Genomic DNA, 27,380 nt, shown 5'->3' with positions numbered 1-27,380 from the left:
TAAATTTTTTCTTCTTGGCTAGTTCACTGGCCTAAGTAGATTAGTTGGTGTAGGAGCCCCACACACAATTGACCACAAAGATAGCTAGAGGAAATCAGGGAATTAATTGGCAAGTTATAAGAATTAGACTAATATGATGATTCAAATATTTGTAATGTCCTTAATAGGACTAAATGAAATTCTAATGGACTATCATTTTCCAAGCACAAATAACATTGGAGTATTTAGAGTCTAGGAATGTTAGTGATCATGAAAGATCAAAATTTGGTTAATGGTCTTTTTGTTTAAAGGGATTCCATAAAATATACGTCGACATTAGTTTGAGTTTGTTCTATTTTAAAACCAAACCATTCAACTAACAAATGATAGTTGTATTCATTTTGAGTTAGTTTTAGGCATTTCTATATTTTTGTTTTGAGTCTCTGTTATAAGAGAGACAGTCTGGTGTATGGACAAAGGAGAAAGACAACAATAAGAAAACTCTATTCTTTGCAATTGATTTCCATTACTTTGGATCTCCAATTGATTGGTTTGCATTCGAAAGACTTTGACAAGGTTTTATTCATGAACTACTATGTTTTATTGATACGTTTCATAACATTGTAGGTTTTCTATCATACTAGTCTTGACTTAAAATAGTTACTCTTGATTTTAATTTGCTATTGTAGTAACACCTTAGGTAGTTTTGTGGGGTGTAGAAGTGATCATAGGTTGAAGATATATTGGAATTGAAAGCTATATACAGCAAGAAATATTCTACTCGAATGTGGAGTGAATCCTTTGTTGGAAAAGCATATAAACATATATAGTAAGGAATATTTTGTTGCTTTATGTGAACTCTATAGATTCTCAAATATGATAATAATAGCATTCAAATTTGATATGTGCTTCAATCTTTTACTGAAGCTTTCAATACTTACCTCATAGCTGTTGGAGGCTTTGGAGGTCTTTGAGCTCCCATTTCTATCTTTTGCTATTTTAAACCTTATGAAGATAGTGCAAATGTATACACTTCAGAGAATTTGATGGAGGTCATCTGAATTATCAAATTCCTATTAAAATGGAGTTCAATTTATTATGATATAAGGTAGTTGACTTCATGTGAAAAATGCACCTATGATGACAATAAAATACTTGAGAAGAATTCATTAAAGGTAGTAATATAGGAAAGACAATAAACTTATAAAGTATAAATCTCATATCAACTACAAATTATACTTACTAAATAGTGCAGAGACAATTCTTCTATAAATTGGGCAGAGCAAGCTTTTGAATAAATTATACTTTGAAACAAGGAATCACAATTTGGCCTATAATATACACCAAGCATCATGCACTTCTTGAACTTAACATAGAGTTTAGTAGAAGAGAAGCACTAAAAAGAAAAAAATAATTTCATATTAATTGCATAATACTTACTACCTTGCACAAAGGAAGCTCTTCTAGAAAAGTTCCACAAACCTCAATTAAAACTTTGTGAATGGCCGATTTCCTATTGCATAGACTCCTTCAAGTTAAAAGGTAATTAGCCAAGTTGATTTGATAAAATGTAGCATTGATTATGTACAAATAAATACAAGCCTGAGACTTAATATAGAATATATACAAAAGCCAATATAACTCCTATTAATTTAATAAATATACTTACCCATTAGTGATCTAGTTGTAAAGGGAAATTCCATATACGTACTGGATTAACCTTCTCTGCAGGGCATTTGTCAAGTTTTATGCCAGTACATTACTATGTACCAGTCTGTCAAATAGTTTCTCCTATCTCGAATTCTTCATGTAATTGCACAAGGATCCATAGTTCATGCATGTTTTACCATATCTATGAAAATCTCCCTGATAGAACTGGGATTTTCTCTATGGAGACTAAAATAGTTAATACAAGCTTAGGGGAGAGTACCAGATTCCCCAATGTGGCATTTATCCATGGGATTAAACTCTGAGGACCTAGTTTTATAGGTTAAGCATTTATTGGAATATATTATGTAATGGGGTTAGGGAAGGGGCCTATTTTATTCACCTTAGAACTTGGTAAAATTGGTGGAATAAAACTTCTTACTACTTGGTGGACTACATTATTTCTTCTCCCACACAAGTTAATTTATATTGGGGCAGACACCATTGAGGTAGTCATTGAAGAAATCAATGAGCTACTCTCCTTTTCTAAGGAACATATTTATAGAGACCTTTTACTATATTAGGATAAAGAAAGTTTTTGTTGATGGAGTTCTTCTTCCCATCCATCCTAAGGTTTGGAGTATTGATGTTCAGGGAAATGGGAGAACTATCATTGATTTTGGCACCACCTTGACCTATATTGTAGAGCCTACATACCAGATAATCTTTGCAACATTCAAAATGACTATTGTATCTAAGAATAAGACTTGTATAGTGCTAATTTGATCTATGATTCAATGTCTCAGGTATTGCCAGACTCTAATTACCAAAGCTTACAATTATTTCCAAGGGTGTCACAATATTTAATTCTTCTCCTTTAAACTATTTCATCAATGTTGTTAATGACAAGTGCTTAACATTATAGGGTGTCTCTTCTCTTACTATTTTCTCTATTCTTGGTAAGATTTTGTAGCAGAACTTTTTTATCATGTATGATAGGGAATTTTCTAGACTTGATTTTTCTCATATTGATTGTCTCACATCTTAGGATGTACATTTTTCTTGAGATTATTGTCATTTGAAATGCTACCATTATAGATAAAAATTCATTTTCCTTTGATTCTAACTATGCTCCTTAATGTATATTTGCTAGTCATAGCATCTGTCAGACAAGAAGCTTGTCTGTTACACTTTATTTACTAAGTGATTGTATCTATATGCCAATTTTGATAAAAAAGAAAACTAATAATAATTTGGAGTATTGGAAAGAAGACCTTTACAGTGACTCAAGGATGATGACAAAGTGCAGCACAAGGTTCTTAAAAATAAGATGACAAGTTTTCGAAGGCATTGTTTTCTTTTGCTTCAACGAAAAGTAGCCCCGCATACACATTTTCTCAACTTAATTTTACCAATTCCAAAAAAAAATTATATATTACATCTATTCAAATTTCAAAGGACCAATAAATTTCAACGTATTTCTTAGTTGAACATTACAAACTCTTTCTTTATTCTAAGGTTGAAACTAGATAAAGATTTCTTTTATCCTTCTTATTTTATTAATAGAAGAAAACTTGTTATTATTTGTTATCAAACAATTATATTAATATGAATGATAGAAACAATCATTTCTATAATGATCAAGAAGGGAAATCATCAACAAACTAGTCAAAATGCAATAATAACCATAAAAAATTTAGGGATACAGAGAACAAAAAACTTCAATAGTTTTAATATTGCTAAAAGCATCAATGATGGGAGGGATATTTATTGAAGATACAACTTATTTATACAATTGATTCAAAACTTTTGTTAGAAAAATTTCATATTGCACAAGATATTAATCAATATAGTAAGCATTGACATCTAGAGAAATATGTGAATCAAACAATTGTATAAAGAGCAACAACTAGTATATTCCAAAAGTTGCTAACACTTACTTGTAAAGGATACGTTATGAGATTTGATCTCACATCCAGATGGGTATAATCAAATATTATTTTTTCTTATTTATCCATACTTGGATCACTCAAAGTGAGTAGAGGCTCCCTTAAGGCAATCTATTGAACATATTAAAACATTGAGAATGACACCAAAAGACATCACCATTTGAATTATTATATCAAACAAGAGATTACCCTAAAGTAAGTGGTTTGATCAAACCAAAACTGTAGAAATCATTACACATTTCTAAAGGAATATTAGGAATGGTAATTATTGTTATGTCATCATGAGTGATAAGGAAGGGATCAGTTGCTTAATTTACATAGTAACATTTGAGACAACCAAATTAAGTCCTTTCCTTATAATTATATATATATATATATATACACTCAAACCTAACATTCTAAATTATTATTTATATAAAATTGCAAGAAACCAAACCATCAGCTATGCAGTAGCCAGATGTACCTGAAATTGGCATGGAGAAAATAAAATACTTGGATAAAGTACTATTGCCATTCATATATCAACCCAAAATGAAGCGTTCAGAGACATCTCTTTACAGTCTCCATGTGAAAATGATAATATAACTCATTATTGTTAAGTTTAGCTAATTTCCTATTCGATTTAGAGGGGATTGCTACTAAATGAAGGGGAGGGGATCAATTCATTAGGTGATTGTTGTATGATATATATGTGCAACAATCTTATTTCCCTAAGATCTATTATGGTAATCATGAACTATTGTTAGTTCACTATTGACAGTAGGAGAGAAAATTAGTTCACTATTGACATTAGGAGAAAAAAATGTTAAATCATAACATGCTAAGATAATTCCTCTGTCAGGTTTAATGCAAGATCAGAGGCATGACAACAAACTTCATAACAATATAATAGATTATTTAGACTCCCAAATACACAACTCGAACCACATAGTAGATCTCATAATATATACTTCAAAAAAAATATTAGAACCAACCCATCATGTAAACTAACTAAATGAAGCAAAAAATGAAAGAAAAGTATATTTAGATGATAGAAGATTGTCCAGCCACTATGATGGTCCTACATCACTAAGTCACAAGTGAGCTTTATGGAACCACTACAGGACATTAACCACATCCTAAAATTGCAAGTAAAATTGGGAATTGAATTTGGATATACAAGTCACAAGGACGTCTTACATATTGATTTTGATGTTTATTGACATGGATGAAGCTCTTTAGGAGTAGACACTTGTGAGATATAGTGCTTGCTTCTACATTATTGAGCCAAGCAGCAAGTTCATGAGCTTGTGAAAGGAATTGAAGCTGGTTTGAGCATATTCAATTTGATAAGGGACTATGGTTGTCTAGAAGATTGAGAAATATTGTTTATGATTGCACTAATTTGAAGTGTATGAACAAAGTGACAAAAGATTCATCAATATCTTCTTCACAACTCAAAACCATTTTATAAGACAAAGTAGCTATGGATATTCTAGAATATATTTGAGATTAATACAATAGCAAACCTTGTGATGATGATATTGAGCAAGGGCCAAATGCCACCAAGTACTCTCAATATTTTAAAATATGATATGAAAAGTGAAAGGTACTCCATAGGAAGTTTAAGAAGGATTTAATGAAATAGATTTTGGACACCCACTTTTTGAAAATAAGACATGTTAAAATTGGCATTGAACATACTTCTAATGGTCTAATTTTGATCACTTTCTGATGGCTTCTCTATTTGGACATCTTGTATATTTGTGGTAGCTATATTCTAATATTCATCTAGTTTGTCATTCTTGTACACTTCTTTTTTGAAATGAGAAAATTCCTATGATAGAAAGTGGAATGGATAATATGTGTAAGATAATTGTGAGATGGCCTCAATGTTGGTGAAGATTGATTAATGGCAATTCAGAATTGTGGTCAACTCCATGGAGAGATTGTCAATGGCTTTATAAATTAGTAACATACTCCTCCCTCTCTTCTTAAAGAAAATGAGATTGAAAATAAATTTATATTATTGCTCTGGTAGGTTATAGTTGATTGAGTCCACTACGTAGATGCCAAGGGTTTGAAATGTTGGCATTCATGTTAATTCAGAGTTTTAAAACTTTTATTGGTGCATAAGAGTTAAGACATGAATGTTATATGGAAAACTAGATTTGGACAAAAAAATCTCAGCACAACAAATTGAAATGAAGGATACCAATCCCAAATTTATATTAAGGGTGAAGGAAATGAATTTGAGAAAGTTAATGCACCAGCATTCAATACTGTATATAGAATGATCCACAAATGGCAGGGTTTCCCTAAGGCATAAGGTAACCATCATAACTAGGGCTTCCTCAAACTACACCTTCCCCCAATCAATCCCCAATCAATGATTGTTTAAACAAGAAGGTATCAACTCACCTATTCATCTATTCACCAGTTGTGATGTAAAGCTAGGCAATTTTGTGTATGCTCAAATGACAGTTGGAAATTCCTATTTAGGGTTGCAATAGATAGGTTTCCAAATGCTCCAATGATGAAGAATGCACTGGAAATCCTCAAATATCTGTAAAATGATGCTTAACTAGTATGACACTCAAGTGAAGTGAAATGCACTCAGCTAACTTGCCACTCAAGTGAAATGCTACTTTTTTTTGTTTGTCTTTATGTTGCCGTGTTGGTCGCAATTGAGACCAACACAAAATAAAAAGAATTGGTCGCAATTGTGACCAATGCAAGTATGTATTAAAAAAAGAACAAAAGTTTACATTATAATGATGACCAACCAAGCCAGTTAAATATGTCTGTCAAACTTTAAGGTCAAAATTTAGGGTTAAATCTACTAGTGCCCAATCGACATCTATGCATCTTTAGATCATAATTGTAAATGATAACCATAACTATGATGCTAAACGTAATAGAAATATAATGGTTAATCATAACCCAAATTATATTAGTTAATTTAACATACAAATATAAACCTTAACTATATTCATAATTACAATACATACCCTAAACATATGTATAAATACAAACACAAGTCTAACTGTAATGGTAATCAAAACCTTGACCCCAACTTGACCCTAACCATAACTATTGGCCTAAGTATTCTATCTTCAATCCTAATCAATCAAATATAGACATCTAAAATAAATCTAACTTAACCTATCAATTAATAGAATATTTAAGATTAATATTACTATGCAATTCATTATTCATCTATTTAATTAGAAAGGTATTTTTTTAAGTATAATTTGTTTTAAATATATACATAGAGTGAAGAATTAAATACGTCATTAATTACAATAAACATTTTACATTTTAATTTTACTAGTTAAAATATTAGCTTTTGATTTTTAGCTTTAATAGTTTAGATTAGAATAAAATTTTACATTTTTGAAACTAAAAAATAATTACTTTAGAAGTATGAAAAATATAGTATGCTAATTAAAATTTAAAATATTGTGGTGAGGATATTTTAATAGTCATTTATAATTATCACTGTAGACATTAATGTGTTAGTTAAAATATTATATATATTTCCACATCTAAAACTTTTACATTAGCTTTAACTTTATTATAATAATAATAAATTGGATTAGTACTAAGTGATGTTGTACCCTAACCATAACTATTAGCTTAAGCATTCTATTTTCAATTGTAATCAATCAATTATAGACATCTGAAAGAAATCTAACTTAACCTATCAATTCATAGAATTATTTAAGATTAATATTACTACGCAATACGTTATTCATCTATTTAATTAGAAACACATTTTTTAAAGTATATTCTATTTTAAATATATATAGAGTAATGAATTAAATAAGTCATTAATTACAATAAACATTTTGCATTTTAATTTTACTACTTAAAATATTAGCCTTTTATTTTTAACTTTAATATTTTAGATTAGAAAAAAAAATAGCATTTTGAAAATTAAAAAATAATTACCTTAGAAGTATGAAGAAGATAGTATGCTAGTAATTTTTAAATATTGTGGTGAGGATATATTAATGATCATTTATACTTATCATTGTAGACATTAATGAGTTAGTAAAAATATTATATATTTTTCCACATCTAAAAATTATAAATTATCTTTAGCTTTATTATAATAATAAAATTTTGCATTAGTACTAAGTGATGTTATATAGTTATATTAACTAAAAAAAATTATGAAGTATAATTTATTCTAATTACTAATTTGAAATATGAACTATAATTTCTTATTATTTCCAATATTAAAAATAAATGGTGTAAACCATGTAGACAAAAATACCTACATAGTAAAGTATTATACAATAACTAATAAAAATGGATGCACATAAGGGTAGCATACCTTTCTCCTTCGCTCAAGGCCTAAAATGTCTTTCTATTTACTTTAGAAATTTCCTCTTAAAATAGTGCTCACACGAATCTCCTCTCCATAAGTCTGATACATATTCCATAGTACAAACATCAGGAAGACATAGTTAAAGTCTGAAACAAATAATTTGTGAAGGCAAGGGAAAATATTAAGGTAAAAGTAGAAGTTACTGGGAAAAATAATTCAAGTATAATTAAATTGAACCTAAGAATGTATACACTTTAGTAAAAGGTAATGAATAGTTTGTGATCTAGTGTGATCAACAAAATGGTGTCTCTTTATCCATAGTAAGGTTGGGCTTTTTATACTGCCACTTTGTAGACATCCACTGTCAACATGTCATGCATCCCTTTATATTTGAATATAGACTACAATTATCAAGACATATGTACTGTAAACTAGTACTTATGGTGTGATTCAACATTTATAACCAAGGCTTATCATAAATGGTTAGAAATAGTCAACTGTAATGGTGGGTTGTTTAGTCAAAATGCCACTGATCCTAATTAGAACAGAGATTTGGTTGAAGATTTCTCCATTAAGACAGATTCAACAGTTCAAGCAAGGAGTTCTCAATGGTAGAAGAGTAATCAGTAACGCCTTCGAGATATGTTCTCAATAACATAATTTCTACATTGATTTCAAATTCCTCCACATCACAACTATCCTGCAAGATGAATGGCAGTGCATTCCCACTCAATGCTTAAACTCAAAAGACCTTTTCGTCTCACAGTAGTGAAGATTGAGATGCATATATTGTTGCGAGAGATACCTATTTACGCATGCAATCTAAAGATTGATGCCAAGCTTTAATCCAGACTCCTTGTTTCCAACTCTTCACCGATTCCACTGGGCTACCAACTCAAGTTTCACCATATTTCATGTCGCATGTAGTTTTGTATCTAAACTGATCTTGCTCAGCTTTTCTTAGATTTTCAACGCATTAGAAGCTAATTCCAATTAGGAATGCATAGTTTAGTCATAATTCACTTCTAATAAAGTAATTCTCAAAACTAACATTGAGAATGGTTGAATCGTTATGCTAGGGAATGCAAGTTGAGAGTTTGATTTGAATAGTGCTATCATGAAGTTTTGATATAAATGTGAAATCAATATTTAATACAAAGCATTATTCTAGATGCCACATTATATGGTGTCAAAGACCAGTACAATTCAGTAGTAGAAATGTAAGGGTAATCTTGTGATTTTATTACAAATTTAGAGAGAATCCAATTCACATTCATGCGAGTCAATTTTTTTTGTGACTTAGTTGCGTATTAATTGCATGAGACAACTGACTATACATGAGACATAAAAAATATCTATTTTAGATCTATCACTCCATAGGAGAAGCCTATCATCTTAATTAAGAAATTTAATTTGGTGTATTGCTAACTATGAGGGCCTATTCGGTTGTAAGAATTACTCAATGTAGAATTCAACTATCCTAGAACACGCTCTTTTCTAGAATTCGCACATTTTGGAAATAAATTCTAGAATATCATTTTGAGTTGTTTGGTTATCTTGGAAGAGGAATTGGTAGATGACTATTCCATGTTTGGTTGCATCAATAAAAGTAGGAATTTGAATAAGTTTTTTTCTTTTTAAATCTTAATATTAGTTTATAAACTAGCACTCGGATGCTTTTGTACATGCAATGAGTGCGCCAATAGGAGATGATATTTAAGAGAAAATTATAGAATAAAGATTAAATAATGTAAATATAAGTTTTAAAAAAAATAAAAATAGAAAAATAAAAAAGTTGAAGATTAAAACATAGATACAAAATTTAGGAAATTTAAATATTGCTTAAAAAACGTGTTCCATGATTTCAAGATTTTACAATTAAATTCAATTTATCAAATATGAAAAAAAAAAATCATTTAAGAAAACCCCATCAAAAAATCTATTACGAAAAATTAATAAGAGAAATTTTAAAAAATAATATGAAAAAATAACAACATCTCTGACAAATATTATGTTGACTAAATAAATTATAGAAATTGAAAAAACAATATTTAAAGAAAAAACTAAACTAATATAAAAAATAATTTAAAAACTAAAACTTAAATCAATTGAAAAAATCAAAAGTTAAATAAATACATCACAACATAAGCTAATGTGGAAATCACAAGTAATTATTTTTTTAAATAAATAAGAAAAGAAAAATAATAGTTAAAATTGGATATTGAAAATATAATCTTATGTGAAGAAATTAGATTATTAATCATTTTTAATTTAAATAACATAATATTTACTAAAATCTTCTAAATAGATTAATAAATATTATTTATTTAAATTGAATTTATCAAATATGAAAAAAAGAATCATTTAAAAAACACATCAAAAAATCTATTATGAAAATTTAATAAGAGAAATACAAAAAATAGTGGCTAACAAATATTCTATTGACTAAATAAATTTTAGTAACTAAAAAATAATATTTAAATAAAAAATAAAACTAATAAAAATAAATAAATTAAAATAATTTAAAAACTAAAATCTAAATTAATTTTAAAATTCAAAGGTTAAATGAATATATCACAACATGAGCTAATGTGGAGATCACAACTAATAAATAGAAAAAAAATTTTAAAAATACTTAAAAGTGGAGATAACAACTAATAAATATCAAAACAAGGGTTAAAAGTGGAGTGAAATAAAAACTGGCTGGTAAATAATTAATAGGAACAATTTTTAATTTTCTAGCCAAACTAACAACTGATTGACAAAATTTTCGTCAAAAAATTAATTTTTGAGAACAAAGTTCCCACAAATAGCCTATTGGCTAAAAAATGTTTTTTTTGTTAATTTTTATAAGTCAAATTAATTTACTATCCTCTTCATTATAAATTGACTTTATCATAAGAAAGGTATGTCACAACCTTTTAAATTCATTAGATTTAAATCTTGTTATTTTAAAATTATATTCAATATTGTCTACAAATTGCTTCCATTGTAAACGTGATTTTTAAATATATGTTTGTTTGTTAAAGAAGTCAAAAGTTAAAATTTTAAATTATAAATATTGGACAACATTTTTTAAAAATCTTAGTTGCATTTCAAGAATTTGATTATAAATACTATTGTATGCATAAAGAGTAAAAAAAAAATTATGTTAAATATAAATAAAAAAGTTGAATATAATAGCAAAACTAAAATCATTTTATTTTTCGGTAAGATCCATCAATGATAGAGAGTCTTAATCGTGTTTGAAGGAAAGTCTGAAGACTATTCCCATCCTTATCAAGGAAGATGCCAACCCTCTCTCCTTTTCTATAAACACAATCATTTTATTTTTAAATAAAAAATAAAAAATAAAATATATGATATTTGAACATAGTCTTATTTAGAAGGCTAAAGATAAGATTTATTTTTAAAGATAATTTTAACAAAAGTTTATAATAGATATCAAGTCCAATATTAGTCATTTTGTCATTAATAAAAATCCTTATACAAATTATAGCTATTAATGTTTTTGCATATGTTCCCAACAAATAAATGTAATTAAAAGGCAAAGAAGATAGTAAATTTTAGCCTTTGGACTATTGCAACACTTGCATTCTACTCCATCATCATGCACTATACTTGTTGCCTGTGCATCACTAGCCCAATCAAAGAATCCACATCCACCATGTCCCTACAATAGAAAATAGAAATAGTTTTTACAAAGACTCTAGAGTCCTCCATACTTAAGTTGTATGTATCTAACTCTCTACCCCTCGGCCATTCCCAAGAAGCCTTTTTACTCTTTTGGCTTCAACCAAAAAATTATCATAGGCCTTTATCATCAAATACTCACTAATCCCAGGAATTCCTTTGAGGGCATCATATATTTTCTATCCAACAGATTTAGAATCCTCTTCATCCACTCTGATAATGTAATGCTTTAACATGCACTCATGGATCCTATTCATGGCTTCACAAATGGTATCCATCAAAAGAGCCATGCTCACCTTCTTTCTCTTTCCCTTCCTTGATGAAGATGGCAATATTCTTTGATGACCACTTGCACTTAATTGGTTGGATTGAGAAAATTCTTCATGCAAATGACTATCAACATCAATTGGTATACTGAAATCCCCATCATAATCAAGATCAATGGCCTTATCTATAATGTTCCCATCTTCTGTCTCCTAAGCCATGGCAGCTGTAGTACCTTCTTCCATGTCATTTCCCACAATGAAGGCTAACTCATTATATAGTATTGGAATGGCTTCCTTTTATACACTTTTGCATTTTTGAATTCTTTTCTCTACAATTTGGGAAACAATTGAAATGGTTAGTTGTCTTTCAATACTAACTTTACAAACATAAAGTTAAACAAAATGATTATTATTTATCATTTTACCTTCAACAACTCATTCCAAACACTATCTTCAGCATCCACACATTGTGTACCTTCATTCCAAGAAAAAGCCACTTGTATTTCTTAAATCTTTCATTACTCTAAATCTCACTTTCCATGTTTTCAATTTATTCTTCAAATTATCGTTGGTCAAATTTTTCTTTAGCTCATCATTGAATTTCCTTTCAATGGAAGTCCAAGCTTCCTTTTTGAAACCACCTTCACCTTTTCAACCAAGCTATGCTTTCTGTTGAAGCAACTCAAGGAATTTGTGCTTCATATCTCTAGTCCATAGCACCCTATTGTAGAAGAAGGTGCATATCTGACTTGCATTTCTTGAGCCATGCTAATGAAAAAAACAAAAAGGGGTAAAAAATACTCAACCATATAATATTAGACCTTAATAAAATTTTATGGAAAAATTAAAGTATGAGTAACTATAATCAGACCTATGAAAGTATAATAAAAAATCAGATATATGCATCAGATTTATAAGACTACATAAGAAGTTTTGAGACCACAGTATGCAATGAAGATGGTCATATAAATAAATATAAAACAAACTCACACAAATCAATATACATATAGCCACATTACATGTATCCAAAAATTCAACATAGATTGCATCAAATATGAAAATTAAATATCATTGAAGACACCAGTCACAAGACATCAACATATGCATCAAAGATGGTCAAATAAACAAATATCATACAAAACCACTCTAATCAATATACTTACATCCACATTATGTATTTTGAAATTAAATAGAGTACATCAAATATGAAAAAGATGTGTGCTGAAAGTATAATTAGAAATCATATATATGCATCAGATTTAAAAGACAATATGAGAGAGATCTTTTTAGATTCAATGAAGAGGATGCAAGGAGTGAATTAACCACAAGAAATGTATGCTAAAGAAAAATGAAAATGGTTCCCATAACAATAACCTAACATGTTGAGAAAAAAAACTCATTCATATTTAACAACCATAATAATGGTCAAGAAAAAGAAAAGTCAACCCACACATCTCTAATTTCTCTCTGCAACTTTCCCGCCTTCCTGTTGCCTACAACTGTGATGCCACCCCCATCCCACCTCCATGCCCTCTCAATATTAGGAAGGATGGATCCCCCCCCCCCCCACTCTGTATCTTACCCCTAACTTCCTAGATTTGGAAGTGGTGGCAAAATCCCCAAATAGTCACTTTCTTCTGCAAATGGTTGTTATTGTCCTAGCAGATTTTGGCTCTATCCTTGATGACTACACCTGCTTGGGCTCCAAATCCTTGAGCATCCCCTCAAATGATACCACTTCATCAACATGTCATAGGCCAAATTAGTTTGGGGATTTTTTTGGTTCAAATATTCTTGTGGAATTTGATAAAAAACCCCATGTTCTCCTCAGGTCCCATTGGACCCCAGATTTCATTTCCAGATTTAGTGGTGAATTCGATCTCCTCAAGTTTTACCCCTAGCCTTGTTGGAAAGTTTGTCCCTTTCTAGCCTATGGTGGACATGGTCCAAAAATGGTGCTCTACTAAATGGAAACTAATGGGCTCTATTTCCATCTCTATGATGGTAGGTTCCCTCTTCTTGTTCAGGTTCACAACTGAGTTGGACTAGGATTCAATCATGACTAGGTCCTGGAGCTATGGCAAACACCATCTGATGATGACTAAGTGAAAATATAGATTCAATCAAGAATGTTATCTATTAGGTGAAAAACTAATCTCCCAAGAACACCTACATGCATAAACCTGTCACATGGATGAAGCAAAGAATAGAGGCAAGGAAAAATCATGGAGGCCAAAAAGCTAGATCCATCTTATGGACATGCAAAGAGAAATATCTCATATAATCCAATAAGTGAATCAATAAAATAAAAAGATTTGAATCCTTATAAAGGAATCACTAAACCCAAAAAGGGAAACTAAAGCCTGAAAAAGCTAGGGTTGCACAATATAATTAATAAAATATTAATTATATGCACCTACAAGATAGCTTAAGAAAACTAGAGTAATAGGAAACTTAATTAATTAAATAAAAGTGATTTAATTAATAAGTTAAAACAAATAATTACTCTAACACCCCCCCTTAAGCGAAGCTTGGGAGGAAGCTAACCTAACACAGCTATGAAAGAGAATTGGGTCCTAGCAACAAGGCCTGATCAGGTACCCAATCACAAAAAAATCTCTATAAAGAGGAGAAATAGAGAAAACCACATGGGAAAAATGTTACTCCGAAAAGAGATAGCAAAGAATGTTCCAGAAGAAGGAACAAAGAGATCAGAAGAGAATCATTGAAGCATGAAGAAATGCAAAACTCTATAAAAAATGCTGATCTGTAGAACCTCCATGGAAATAGAAGGTACGAACCATCAACCAAAGGAACCTCCATTGAAATAGAAGGCATGAAACATCAACCAAAGAAGCATAGAACAATAATATAACCTACCCTTAAGGCAGGTGAGGTGATAGGAAGCTGAAAAGATGGGCCGAAAATCTCCTACAACACAGGAGCCAAACACATCGAGAGTGAGGTACAAACACAAATAAAGGCACATGTCATTGACACTAGATGAGAAAATAGAGAAAGAGGGCCTATAAGCGGCAAACAACTATCCCCCCATGGCACTTTATAAAATAGTGTGGGTACAAAAAATCACAATGATGAAAAGGATCTTGAAACGCAAGAGTGGCACTTTATCTCAGTGCGTTGCATAAAGATGCTTACAATGAATATAAAAATGATCAGAAAAAACATAAGGCTAAAAAAACAGAAGGTAAAGCCCAAAAAAAAGCAACTGAAGCAATAAAATTGATCTCCAGACCTAAAACAATCAGGATATCCACCAGAATGCTAAAATGCAAAAGACTGAATAAGATGTGCCTAGAATAGAATCTGGAACAACAACCAGCATTACTGGAAAGAGCACATAAAGAGCTTTCCAGCAATATAAAGAAGTCCAAAATTGGAGATTGAAAGATCAAGATACACCTCCCAGATTACAAAATAGAACATCTAGCTTTGACTACCAAAATAGGCAACCAAACTACATCAAAACCCAAAAACACCTATACCAGCATCTCCGTCTCAGAACCAGCTTTTTGGATCGAAAAAATACGTCTGTATGCTCAAGTTATGGAGAAAAAACCTCCAAGGCCTCCGGATGCAAGAAAAAATAAAAATAATAATAAAAAAATAAACAAGGGCTGCCACCCCCGCACCACCGACAAAGCGATGACTGGGTGGCAGAAGGGCGGAGCTATGGCGGGGCCATGGCAGGAGCCACTGCAGGCCGCTGGCGCAGCCACCGGCGGAGCCGCTAGCGGTGGCCGCTAAGTAGGCTGCCAGTGGTGTCCGCTAAGCGGGCTGCTAGTGGTAATCGTTGCGGTAACCACAGCAGAGCTGCTAGTAGTTGGGTAAAAGCACAGATCTGTGTCACCATTTGTGATACAAAAACCTATTTTGGTCAAATCTCATTTCTCTATCCAAACTCAATTTTTGTCAAAAACTAAAAATACCCTTTTATAGATCTCAGATTCAATATCATCATTATATAAATTTTTGAGTGTTTTGATTATTTATAATATGTTATAATCTCAAAATATTATAAGTCGATATTTCAACATTTCAAAAGATGCTCTCTCAAAAAATGAAAAAAAATAGTAAATCATATCAAAAAAATTTAAAAATTATATTTAGATCATTAGAGGAGAGAATCCTCTTCATGAATATGTAATTTTTTTTCAAGAATGTATAGATTTGATAGAGAAGTTTTGATAGGAGGAAAAAACTGTTGGATCTTGACAAGGTCGAACTTGAGTACTTATAACAAAGAAAATATACATCAAAAATAATTATTTCTTTTTTTGTTCACTAGCTATACATGTCATCTATAAAATATTTTCAAATTAGAACGAAAAAAGATGATTTGCACATACTTGTTTGACAGGAACTACATTTTATACTTTTTACAGTTAAAAAGGGGACTTCAAAATAAAATAAAATGAATAAATTCTTAGTCAAAAAATTTATAAAATTTATAGGCATAAAATTTATACAATTCTACACATTTCATCATTTTACATCATCTTCATATTTTAAACACAAATACCATTTTTTTTGTCATTAATGTTGAACTATCACATTCTGATATCACGTTTATTTATAAAAGGTGACATAGGTTTGTGCTTTTACCTAGTTAGATAACTGCGGTGGCAAAAAACAAGCCGCAAAATGATTTTTTTGCAATTTTTTCATTTTTGATGCCTCATACGGCCTTGTCAGACAAAAAAAGTCCAAAATGGACAAATTTTATATGGATTATGGGGTTTTTGGGCGCTCTGAGGGCAACAGTGATGTCCGTTTGAGCCCAAAGTGACCAAAAAAAAAGGTCTCCCTAAATCCACATAAAAAGCTTCCAAAACCCTTGAAAAAAGTAGCTTCTAAAATGCTTCAACAAACCACGAATAGCAAGCGGCAAGCTTGCTCTGATACCATGTTAAATTAGGTGAAAAACTAATCTCCCAAGAACACCTGCATGCATAAACTCGTCACATGGATGAAGTAAAGAACAGAGGCAAGGAAAAATCATGGATGCCAAAAAGCCAAATCCATCTTATGGACATGCAAAGAGAAATATCTCATATAATCCAATAAGTGAATCAATAAAATATAAAGAGGTGAATCCTTATAAAGGAATCACTAAACCCGAAAAGGGAAACTAAAGCCTGAAAAGCCTAGGGTTGCACAATATAATTAATAAAATATTAATTATATGCACCTACAAGATAGCTTAAGCAAACTAGAGTAATAGGGAACTTAATTAATTAAATCAAAGTGATTTAATTAAAAAGTTAGAACAAATAATTACTCTAACAACGACTGAGTTGGACTAGGATTCAATCATGACTAGGTCCTGGAGCTATGGAAAACACCATCTGATGAAGGCTAAGTGAAAACATAGATTTAATCAAGAATGTTATCTATTTATATCCACCCCGATCTGGATACACCTCCTTAGGCTTCCCTTGGTGTATTGGGATGAGTTTTTTTTTAGGTGGATTGGTAACTCCTTTGGGCAATTCACAAAGGCAGACTTAATGACTGGCTCAAAGACTAGGCTTGGCTTTAATAGGATTTGTGTTAATGTGGGAATGAATAAACCCCTTACCACCATGGTGAGCCTAAGATCTAAATGGGGTACATGGCTGCAATTTCTAGCTTATGAGAACGTTGCTCCCTTCTACTAGAACAAGGTAGGAACTCAAGAACAAGTGAGGAACTCAAGAACAAGGTCTCAACCCCAGGTGTTGAGGTGGTAGAAAGCTTGAAAATAACTAAAATGGATGTTATCCTTGAACCCTTGAAAAGCATGGATCCACTTGGTTCGAGGGATGCCCAAATAAATCAAACCCCAATATTGAGGGGAAAACTAGAACCCCAATGAAATCCTAGGTCAAGAGGCAAGGAGAGGAGAACATAGGAAAGTTATCTAGGGTTTTTGAGAAAGTTATGCATTAAGAGGGGGAGATTTTGGATACCCAGACCCTAGAGATCATGCAATTGGGTGAGGTGTTGCTGGGTAAAGAATTGGCTTGGACAGGAAAAGGGAACACGTGCAATCCACTCCCTGATGTGGGAGCTAGTTCACTGTCCAAAAGTGGAACTCTTGTGGTTTCCTTGCTAGGAATCACTGAAGTTCTTTCACCCACTTTAGGGGACCCATATCTTGATATTTCTAATAAGGATTTTGAATGGACAATCTTGAAGAGAAATAATAGAGGATGGAATAAAGTGGTTGTCAAATCTGCCAAGAGGGTTTGTCGACCTCTGACTAGGATTATTTGTCAAAAGGAAACAAAGAAGGAGATTTCTTAGGGTAAATAGAGAACACTAAAGGAAACCCAGAGCTATTAAATGTGAAGGTCATATCTTGGAATGTGAGAGGGCTAAATAGTCCTAGGAAATAGTACGAAATCAAACAAAAATCATTGAACTCAAGGTTGATTTGATTCTTTTGCAGGAAGTTAAAATGATCACATAGGTCTTCTTGAGAGTGGCTAGTTATTTTTGGCAAAGTGCTAGCTACACTTATTGTGAGGTTAATGGTGCTTCTAGAGGGATTGCCACATTATGGAATCTTGATAAGGTGTTAGGAGTGGATATTTCTACCAGTGCCCATTTTGTTGCCACTAAATTCTCTAAATAGTTTAGCAGTTGGTCTATTTTCAATTTTTATGCCCCTAATACTCATAATGGTAGGCTTTTTGTTTTTGATGAGGCCACCTCTATGGCTAATTGAATAAGATTAGGAAATATCTTATGTATAGGGGACTTTGACATCCCTTTATACCCCTCAAAAAATATGGGAGGACTGGAGGACTTCTCTAACAATATGTAGGATCTAGAGGATTTCTTGAGAAAAAACAATTTGATAGATATCAACCTCTAGAGCTTGACCTTCACCTGGTCTAATAATAGACTTGGGAAAAACTTGATCTAGGTTAGGCTTGACAAGGCTCTCATCTCTGCTAGATGGAAAATTCTTACATATATTAACTTGAAGGCTTATCCTAGGACCATCTTAGATCATTCCATGCTTTTGTTCTCCTAGACACAAAGTCTAATTAGATGGTGGCTTTTCAAATATGAGATTATGTGGCACTTGCATGATGATTTTAGAGACTATATTTCACATTGGTGGAAGGACTTAGTGGAAGGTATGACCATGTTTCAAATTTGCAAAAAAACTAGAGAGAATCCATAAGGAGGTTAAGGAAAGGTGCAAATTGACATTTGGGAGTTTAGTCAAAGAAAAGAAGGATACAGAAAAGAAGTTGGTTGAGCTCCAAAATCAATTTGTGGAAAGTGGAGCTCAAGTGGTGTAACAATACAAGGAGAGGAAGTGCCAACACAAATGGAACTCCCTCTTGAATAAGGAGGAAGTCTTTTGGAAATAGAGATCTAGAGTCCAATGGCTGGAGGAGGGAGACAAAAATGTGGCATTCTTCCATAGATCAGCCTCAAGGAGAAAAAAGAGAAACACTTTAAAAAATTTAGAGGATGATAATAAAAAGGAGGTCACTTAAATGGATTGAATAGAAGAAAGAGAACACCTATTTCCAAGAAATGTATAATCCCCATCTAGCCCAGATTGACAATAACTTATAGAGTGACATCCTATGAACCTTCCAACCTATGATTGATGACTAGATGAATGAGAGGATCATGTGTAAGGTCAAAGAGAAATAAGTTAGAGTGTCTTTTTTCAATATGAATCAGTACAAAGACCCCATTTGGTTCCCTCCTGCCTTCTTCCAAGAATTCTAAGACATTGTTAAGTATGACATTGTTCATGTTATAGGGGATTTTTTTTAGAATGGGGAAGATTCTAAAGGAACTCAATCAAAAATTCATTGTTCTCATTCCTAAGACTAAGGACCTCCAAAGGATGGGAGACTTCAAACCCATTAGCCTTTTTAATACTATCTACAAGATCTTTGCTAAAGTTATGGTGAATCGTCTAAAGCCCCTCTTAGAAAAATTCATTATTTCTCATCAGAATAGCTTTGTGACTGGGACATAGATTCTTGAAGTGATCATAACTACCCATGAGGTGATACACTCAATGGAAAAATCTAAAAAGCTAGGTATGGCCCTTAAACTTGATATTTCTAAAGCCTATGATAAGGTTAGGCATGACTCCTTGTTTTCCATTCTCACCAAACTTGACTTTAATAAGAGGGTTCTAAGAATTATTAAGAATGTTGTGACTTTTGTTACCTTCTCAAAAATTGTTAATGGTGCCTTGGGTAACTTATTCTCTTCCTCTCAAGGTCATTGTCAAGGTAACCCTCTATCCCCTTATCTCTTTATTATTGTAGCAAAAGTTTTAAGAAGAAATATAGTCTCTTTATCTACCTCTAGCAAAATTAGAGGCATCAAGTCTGCTTCTTAGTTCCTCCCCTATGTCTTACACTAGTTTGTGGATGTTACTTTTTTTTTGGAGTCTCCTCCATCCATGAAGATACAGAATGGGAAGATACCCTCAATTTGTATGCTCTAGTCTCTAGCCAATGCATTAAATAACATAAAAGTAAAGTTTATTTTTTTAACACTCATGCCAGTTTGTGAGAAAAAGTTACTAGTATCCTTGGATGCCAAGAGGTGACACTCCCTAACACCTATCTTGGTCTACTGCTCACTGGTAAGGCTATCCCAAACCATTTCTAGAATGGTCTTGTGGAACATTTACAAAGAAAGCTAGAAAGTTGGAAATGGAAAATATTGAGCAATGCTAGGAAACTCCAACTCCTCTCAGCCTCTATGCAAGGAATCCCAATGTATTTCCTATCTATTTTCAAACTCCCAGGTAGATTTAGAGATATCATTGAGAAAATTCAGCATAATTTTATATGGTCCAAAATTGAAGAAAAGACAAGAATGAGCCTAGTTAGCTGGGAGAAAGTTTGCAAACTTAAAGCTCATAGAGAATTGAATCTATGAATGATTAGACACTTGAATAAGGCTCTATTAACTAAAATTGGCTAGAAGTTGGTTAAATCCTAGGGTAGATGGAGTAGCCTCATAATGGAAAAATACTTTGGGGGATTGTCTTCCCACCAGTTTATAGGGGCATAGGATTTGCCCCAAGGCTCTAAGATATGGAATAACATTATTAACACCCAAAATATCTTGAGAAAGGGGTGTCACTAGATCATGGGGAATGGTAATTCAATAGACTCCTGGGAAGATCAATGGATCCATGAGGATGCCCTCAAGAAAACTAAGTTTTCCACTTTGCATGAGATATGCACTAGAATATATGGCCCTCAGACTCATGATTTTATCACCCTTGATAAAAAAATGGATCACTTTATATAATCTCTAGCCAAGGGAGTTGAATTTACCTTGGGAACTGCATGATCTCTTGCACACCTATAGGATTCCCCTCATCTCGATTGAGGACTCCTTAGTGTGGAAACTCACACCCTTAGGGGAGTTTACTATCAAGTTTTCTTATCTTAGTAGGTTGGAAGGGAAAGGAGCACAAGCCAATTGGTAGAAAGCTTTGTATCCTTAGATACTTCCTAAAATAAACTTTTTTCGTGGTTAGCTTTGCATGGATCAATCCTCACTATTAACAACCTCTAGTAGTATGATTGCCAACTTGCCAACTACTTCATATTATGCCTCAAAGTTGTTGAATCTATTCCATACCTACTTATCCACTTTTATTTTGCTATGGATGTCTAGAGGGAGGTTCTTTCTTTATGGGGGGTCAGATGGTGTATGGATAATGAATTGAAGCAATTTTCCCACTAGGAGGACCTAAATTCCCACCCTTATCTCTAAAATCTTTGGATGATTCTCCCACCTTATGTCTCAAGGAAAATGTAGAAGGAGAGGAACAATAGGAATTGTAGGAAGCAAGCCACAACTAGCTTGGAGGTGGCCCAACAAGTTATTTAAAGGAATAGAACATGATCTAACACTAGAAACCACCCCCTCATCCCATGAGTGAAATTGAAAGGAACTAGGCTTCAGGTTGGGGCATGGGGCCAATGGTGGCATAGTTTGATAATTCCAAAATCTACGCAAGAAAGGGGATGGTTTTGCACCCCCCCTGTGTCCTAAATAAAGTTATATTTTGATAGGTCGGCCATGATCGGAAGCACTGTTATGGTGGGTATCCTCCAGAACAGCATGGGAATGTTGGTGGCCACTTATTTAGATAACTATGGTGGAGGTTCTAATAATAAATCTGAGGTAATTGCACTTCTCTGGGGTCTGAGAATTATGAAATCTCGGGGAGTCACTAAGCTTGTCATAGACGGGGCCTCTATTCTAATCATCGAAGCCACTAAGGGAGATGGAAAATGAAATGGGTCGATTGAAATCATTATCGATGAAATATGAAGGATGATGTAAGATTATCATGATATCTATGTGGCACAAATATATCAAGAAGGAAATAGTATAGCAAATGACCTTACTAAAGTTGGCCATAGTGTCACGGTTAGTAGAATGGGATGATGTTAGTTTATTGCCATCATCAAACCAAAGTGTGATGGAAAGGGAACGTACCTTCAATAATGACACATGAACTATAAAATTAGGTGGTAGGTTTCCTTTTTTGCATGTGGTCATGAGAATGTAGCACTCAGCAAAGGGTTTTCTTGGCATGTCTACATGTTGATTAACATTGATGTTTCGACTACCGTGAAAATTTATGTAGTAGAAGGATGCAGAGGGAAGAATTTAGTGAGATTTAAAGAATAGTTTTGTATTGATCATTAATACAAGTTGGTTAATTCCCACAACTGGTACAACTAACGATAGCTAATGGAAAGGAACTGTCCACATGTACTACATTGGGAGATTTTTGGTTTTTTTGGAAACATTACAAATTCGTAATGACCATGCAATGCCTTTTAATTTTCTCCATTGCAGCTTGGCATTTTATATTTTGCAACTCTAAAACCTAGTCCAAGGCAATGTTGTTAGAGGAGTTAGTTGTGGATCCAGTCAATGATATGAACACTAGCGACCATATTGAACTAATGGGCATGGAGGAGTGTATCAATAGTAGTGAAGCTGTAATGGTCTATTTGCAGGAGGGGGGCCTTTTACATTATATGTAGGGCATGGTTAAACACAACAAGGTCATCTTGATGCAAGTGTATCAAACTTGGAAGGACATAAAAGTTATGATTAATGGCATGAGCTTTGAAATTTTTGAAGAAAAAATTGTGAGGGATAGGGATTTTTTGCTGGATAGCAAGAAATGGTGCAAGCAAGTGAGGTCAATGAGGAGGTGAGTTTGCAGAAATTCTTCAAATCTAAGGAGGACACAACAAGATTGTGTGGTGGGTTTGAATAGGCTACCCTTCCTAAGCCTTGGGATACCATTTTCTATGTGATTTTAAAATATATTGCCTTGGAGGACTGATGTTAGATACTATATTATCATCATTTTCCTATCCAAAATTATTTGAGAAATCTAGACCTTATCTCCTTTCCATTTCTGTTACTATACTTGGTAGAGGATAGCATCTTTAAAGCTTGAAGAAAACATGAGGAGGGGAAATTCTTCTACCTCATCCACCAAGGCCTAATGAATTAACTTTTCATCCAACACCTAGCTCAGAATCCCTCTCTCCTGATTAAGCCCCTAGGCCCCAGTTTGAGCTCTACTCTTAAGAGGTCCAAGAAAGGTCATACCACTGAGGTCAAAATTAACCTAGAGGTTGAAGTTATCATTATAGAGTTAGACTCAGTTACCAAGAAGGGGAAATAGTGTGCTGGAGACTTAGCAAGCATATCCAGATGGAGAAATTTAAGACCCCCTAAAGTATGAATCCAACTCTGGCTCCTCTGATAGTGATGAGAAACCTACTAAAAAGAAAAGAATCCACCAAGACATCAAACATAGCCCTACTTCTATCAACCTATCCTATGTCTCTGATACCCTAGAAGCTATCCAAACTTATAGTGGGGGGGAATATATCACTTCTCCTAGGAAGGTTAACCTCAAGGTTATCGAGAAGAAAGGAAAACATAGCCACACCAAGATGTAGATGGAGATGTTGGAGAAGGCTATGAGGGACCTAGCAGATAACCATACCACTATTTGTCATAGGTTTGAAACCCTAGTTGAGTTCTCCACCAAGGTCATGCACTCTATGGCCAAAATCCTCTACTTCCTATAGGCTAACCAAGAGGAATAGGACCTAGGAAAGACTACTAGGACAACCCAATCAATATTCAGGTTCATGATAGGGGATTGGCTAAAAGCTACCTTGGACAAACTAGTGAAAGTGGAGGAGGAGGATGTAGTGGGGGAACCTCTTAAGGAGTAGAAGAATGATAACCAAGAGAAGGAAGAGGGCATCTAGCCTAGGTTCTATTGTGTTTTATTTCTTTTTTTATGATTATGTCTCTGAACTTTACACCCCATGGGCTTTTCTGGACTATGTCGATTAAGTGCACCAATAGCAGTTATGTGTTTAAATGTTGCTAATTTATTATTTAGTTTCTTATGCATAGTAGTTTAAGGACTATGGTTAAGGAAAAATTTTCTCTTAAAATTTTATAGTTTTTTATGTTTAATGTTGGTATAGGTTAGACATCTAGGAATTAACCTCCAACTGAATTATTAGCCCTTTTCTTCTCTATGGTCAGCCCCCCATCTTTTTGGCTACTATCAACTACTTCAAAAACCATAATAACGATGAAAATGTCACATGTAATTCATTCATTTGAAATACCACACAAGTGTCAATATATATTCTACAACAAAATGTAATGTTCGAACTACAACTAAGCCTATACTCTATAGTCTATAGAAGTTTATTAAAGCCAACTTCACAACTCGGCAAGATCACCTGTATGAAAATAACCTACTGAAGATAAACCAAAGAAGGAATTGTAGAGCTTGGAGAAACTAAATAGACTAAGAGAGAAAATATTGCAACAATGAAAAATGTATTTTTGTACAATATGAGATGAAAGATGATGCAAAATACAATGAGAGAGAAAAAATATAAAGGCCTCAAGGAGACTTCTAGAACAAGCTAGAAGTTTCTAGGAGATAAGAATGACAACTAAGTATAAGTCCACAAAAGGTGGAATGTCCTCGATCAAAGTGAGGAGATAAGTATGAATTAGATAGGAACAAACTCCCATGTTGTCAAAAACTCCTAGAATAAAACTATTAAGTAAATGCATTTAACCTATGTGAACTTAAGTAAAAGCATAAGTAATAATTATTTACTCTAACACCCCCCCTTAAGTGTAACTTAGGAGAATGCACTTAAGCTTACAACAGCTAAGATGAAATGTAGAATGGGTCTCAAAAATGAGGCCATGTTAGGTACCCATGTACAATGTAAAGAAATGCAACCTCTAAAAATGGGGAAAGAGAGAAAATGACATGGGAAAAATCCTCCCTCAAAAAGAGGTAAGAAAACCTAGTGAAGGACTGAAGAAGCCTCCAACTAGTGGAATGTCCCAAAAAATAGGAACAAAGAAAGGATCATGAAGAGCATCACTAAAGCATGAAGAAGCTACAAAATCTTTCATCAAAAAGAAACTACTAATTTGAAGAACCTCCATAGAAAATAGAAGGCACAAACTGAGCGTGTCTATATGGTAGATGATCCATTTCACCGAAATGCATAGGTAGCCAGCCACTACAATCGCTTAGTTTATAGGATAAAATACTAAATACATAGCTCACACCATCAAACCATCAAACCAAGGAAGAAATATAAAAATAGAATAACCCCCCTAGCGCCCTTAATTTAGAAGGAGTGAGGTGATAGGCAACTAAAAAAGTGGGCCAAAATCCTCTATAGAAAGAACTAAGAACAACGAGAGAGATGAAGAGGTAAAAACACCTATAAAGGCACATGTCACTAACACATCATGGGGCTATTGTCATGGAAGGGAAAATCACTTGAAAAAGGAAGAGGGCACAAAAATGGCAACAACTAACCCCTATGGTGCTTTATAAAATAGTGCAAGTACAACTATCTCAAAACAACATTCATGAACCCAAAATGCAAGAGTGGCACTTTATCTCAATGCATTTGCATAAATATGATTATAAATGATATCAATAAAGATCAAAAAGGGAAAAAAGATGATACAAAAGATAGTACAGCTCAAAAAAAAAGATCCCATGCCATGAAAATGATCCTTAAACTTGGAACATCCAAGATATCTGCCATAGAGCAAAAATGCCAAAAACATGATAGAAAGAGCATGGGGAAGAATCTAAAGGAAATGATATCATTTCTAAAAAGATAACAATACTAGCTTTCCAAAAATATAATGTTTTCAAAAAACACAGATGGGATGCACAAGATAAGCTTGTCAGAGTGAAAAATAGAACATCTAAATTTGACTGCAAAAATAGGCAATAAAATTACATCAAAACCTAAAAATACCTACAACAATGTCTCCATCTTAGAACTAGCTTTCCAGCACTTCTTTCATATAAAAAAAACACATCTGTATGCTCAAGTTATGGCCAATAAATTGTGAGTAGGTCAAAAAGGGACCTTAAGGAGAGGTAGTAAGGTGCTGATGTAGGGATGATGTCAGCAAGTTACACTATGAAATTTGATGGCTTAATAGCTGTCATGTCAAAAAAAGACTGCCACATGGTAGTGCCTTGTGGCTACTACATGGTAGTATGACCTATGGATGGTGATGTGGCATGAACTATGTGGTAGGTGCCAACATGGCAACTATGCCATGGCACCTTCAAAACATGTCAAGTGTACTATAGGTGGTGGGTTATAAGGTAGTGGATGTAGAGAGGCACAAATGTGGTGGAACCTAGTAGAGCTGCTACTGGTGGCCGTAGGTGGAGGCGTGGAGGTGGTGCAGTCAGTGGCAATGGCTACAGAGTGGTGGCCATAGCTCGGTGGCACTGTGATGGCTCTATGGTTCTATTTATGGCAGCGGTGGTGTCAGGGTGGCATGTTGGCCACTGGGCAGTACTGCCAAAATTAATTTTTTAAAAAAAAATTGGTTTGTAATATCCATATGGCTGCCTAGACAAAAAAAATTTGCCTTTCGAAGCTACAGTCACCAAAATGGACAAATTTTATATGTTTCCTAACTATAACAGGCCTTTTCCACTCAATGGCATTGTCCATTTAGGCCCAAAGTTCTTTGAAATTTTTTTTCCCTCCTGATTCGAGAAAAAAATCACAAACAAACTAGGGTTTGTGTCTCCTAATAGTGGCTTCAAAAATCCTTTAGCCAAGAAGTAGCATCGAGGCTCTGATACCATGTAGAAGTTTATGGAAGCCAACTTCATTGCTCACCAAGATTACCTACATGCAAATAACCTATTGAAGAGAAACCAAAGAAGGAAGGGTAGAGCTTGGAGAAACTAAACGGATTGAGAGAGAAAATATTGCAACAATGAAAAATGTATTGATGTACAATATGAGATGAAAGATGATGAGAAATACAATGAGAGAGCCTGAATATAAAGGCCTCAAGGAGAATTCTAGAACAAGCTAGAAGATGCTAGGAAATAAGAATGACAACTAAGCATACATCCACAAAAGATGGAATGTC

The 27,380-nt window shown here is 33.2% G+C and overlaps 1 pseudogene; it reads right to left on the bottom strand.

Annotated features, from left to right (window-relative positions):
• Positions 1–11,080: 11,080 nt before the first annotated feature.
• Positions 11,081–11,209, bottom strand: LOC149571654 (U6atac minor spliceosomal RNA; annotated as a pseudogene).
• Between the last annotated feature and the right edge of the window lie 16,171 nt (positions 11,210–27,380).

This window comes from Cupressus sempervirens, chromosome 2 (assembly GCF_028749045.1).
Source record: "Cupressus sempervirens isolate cs-2001-9-10 chromosome 2, ASM2874904v1, whole genome shotgun sequence".
NCBI classification, from domain to species: Eukaryota; Viridiplantae; Streptophyta; class Pinopsida; order Cupressales; family Cupressaceae; genus Cupressus; species Cupressus sempervirens.
The sequence above is the reverse complement of the archived record's forward strand: the minus strand, read 5'-3'. Positions and strand labels throughout refer to the sequence as shown.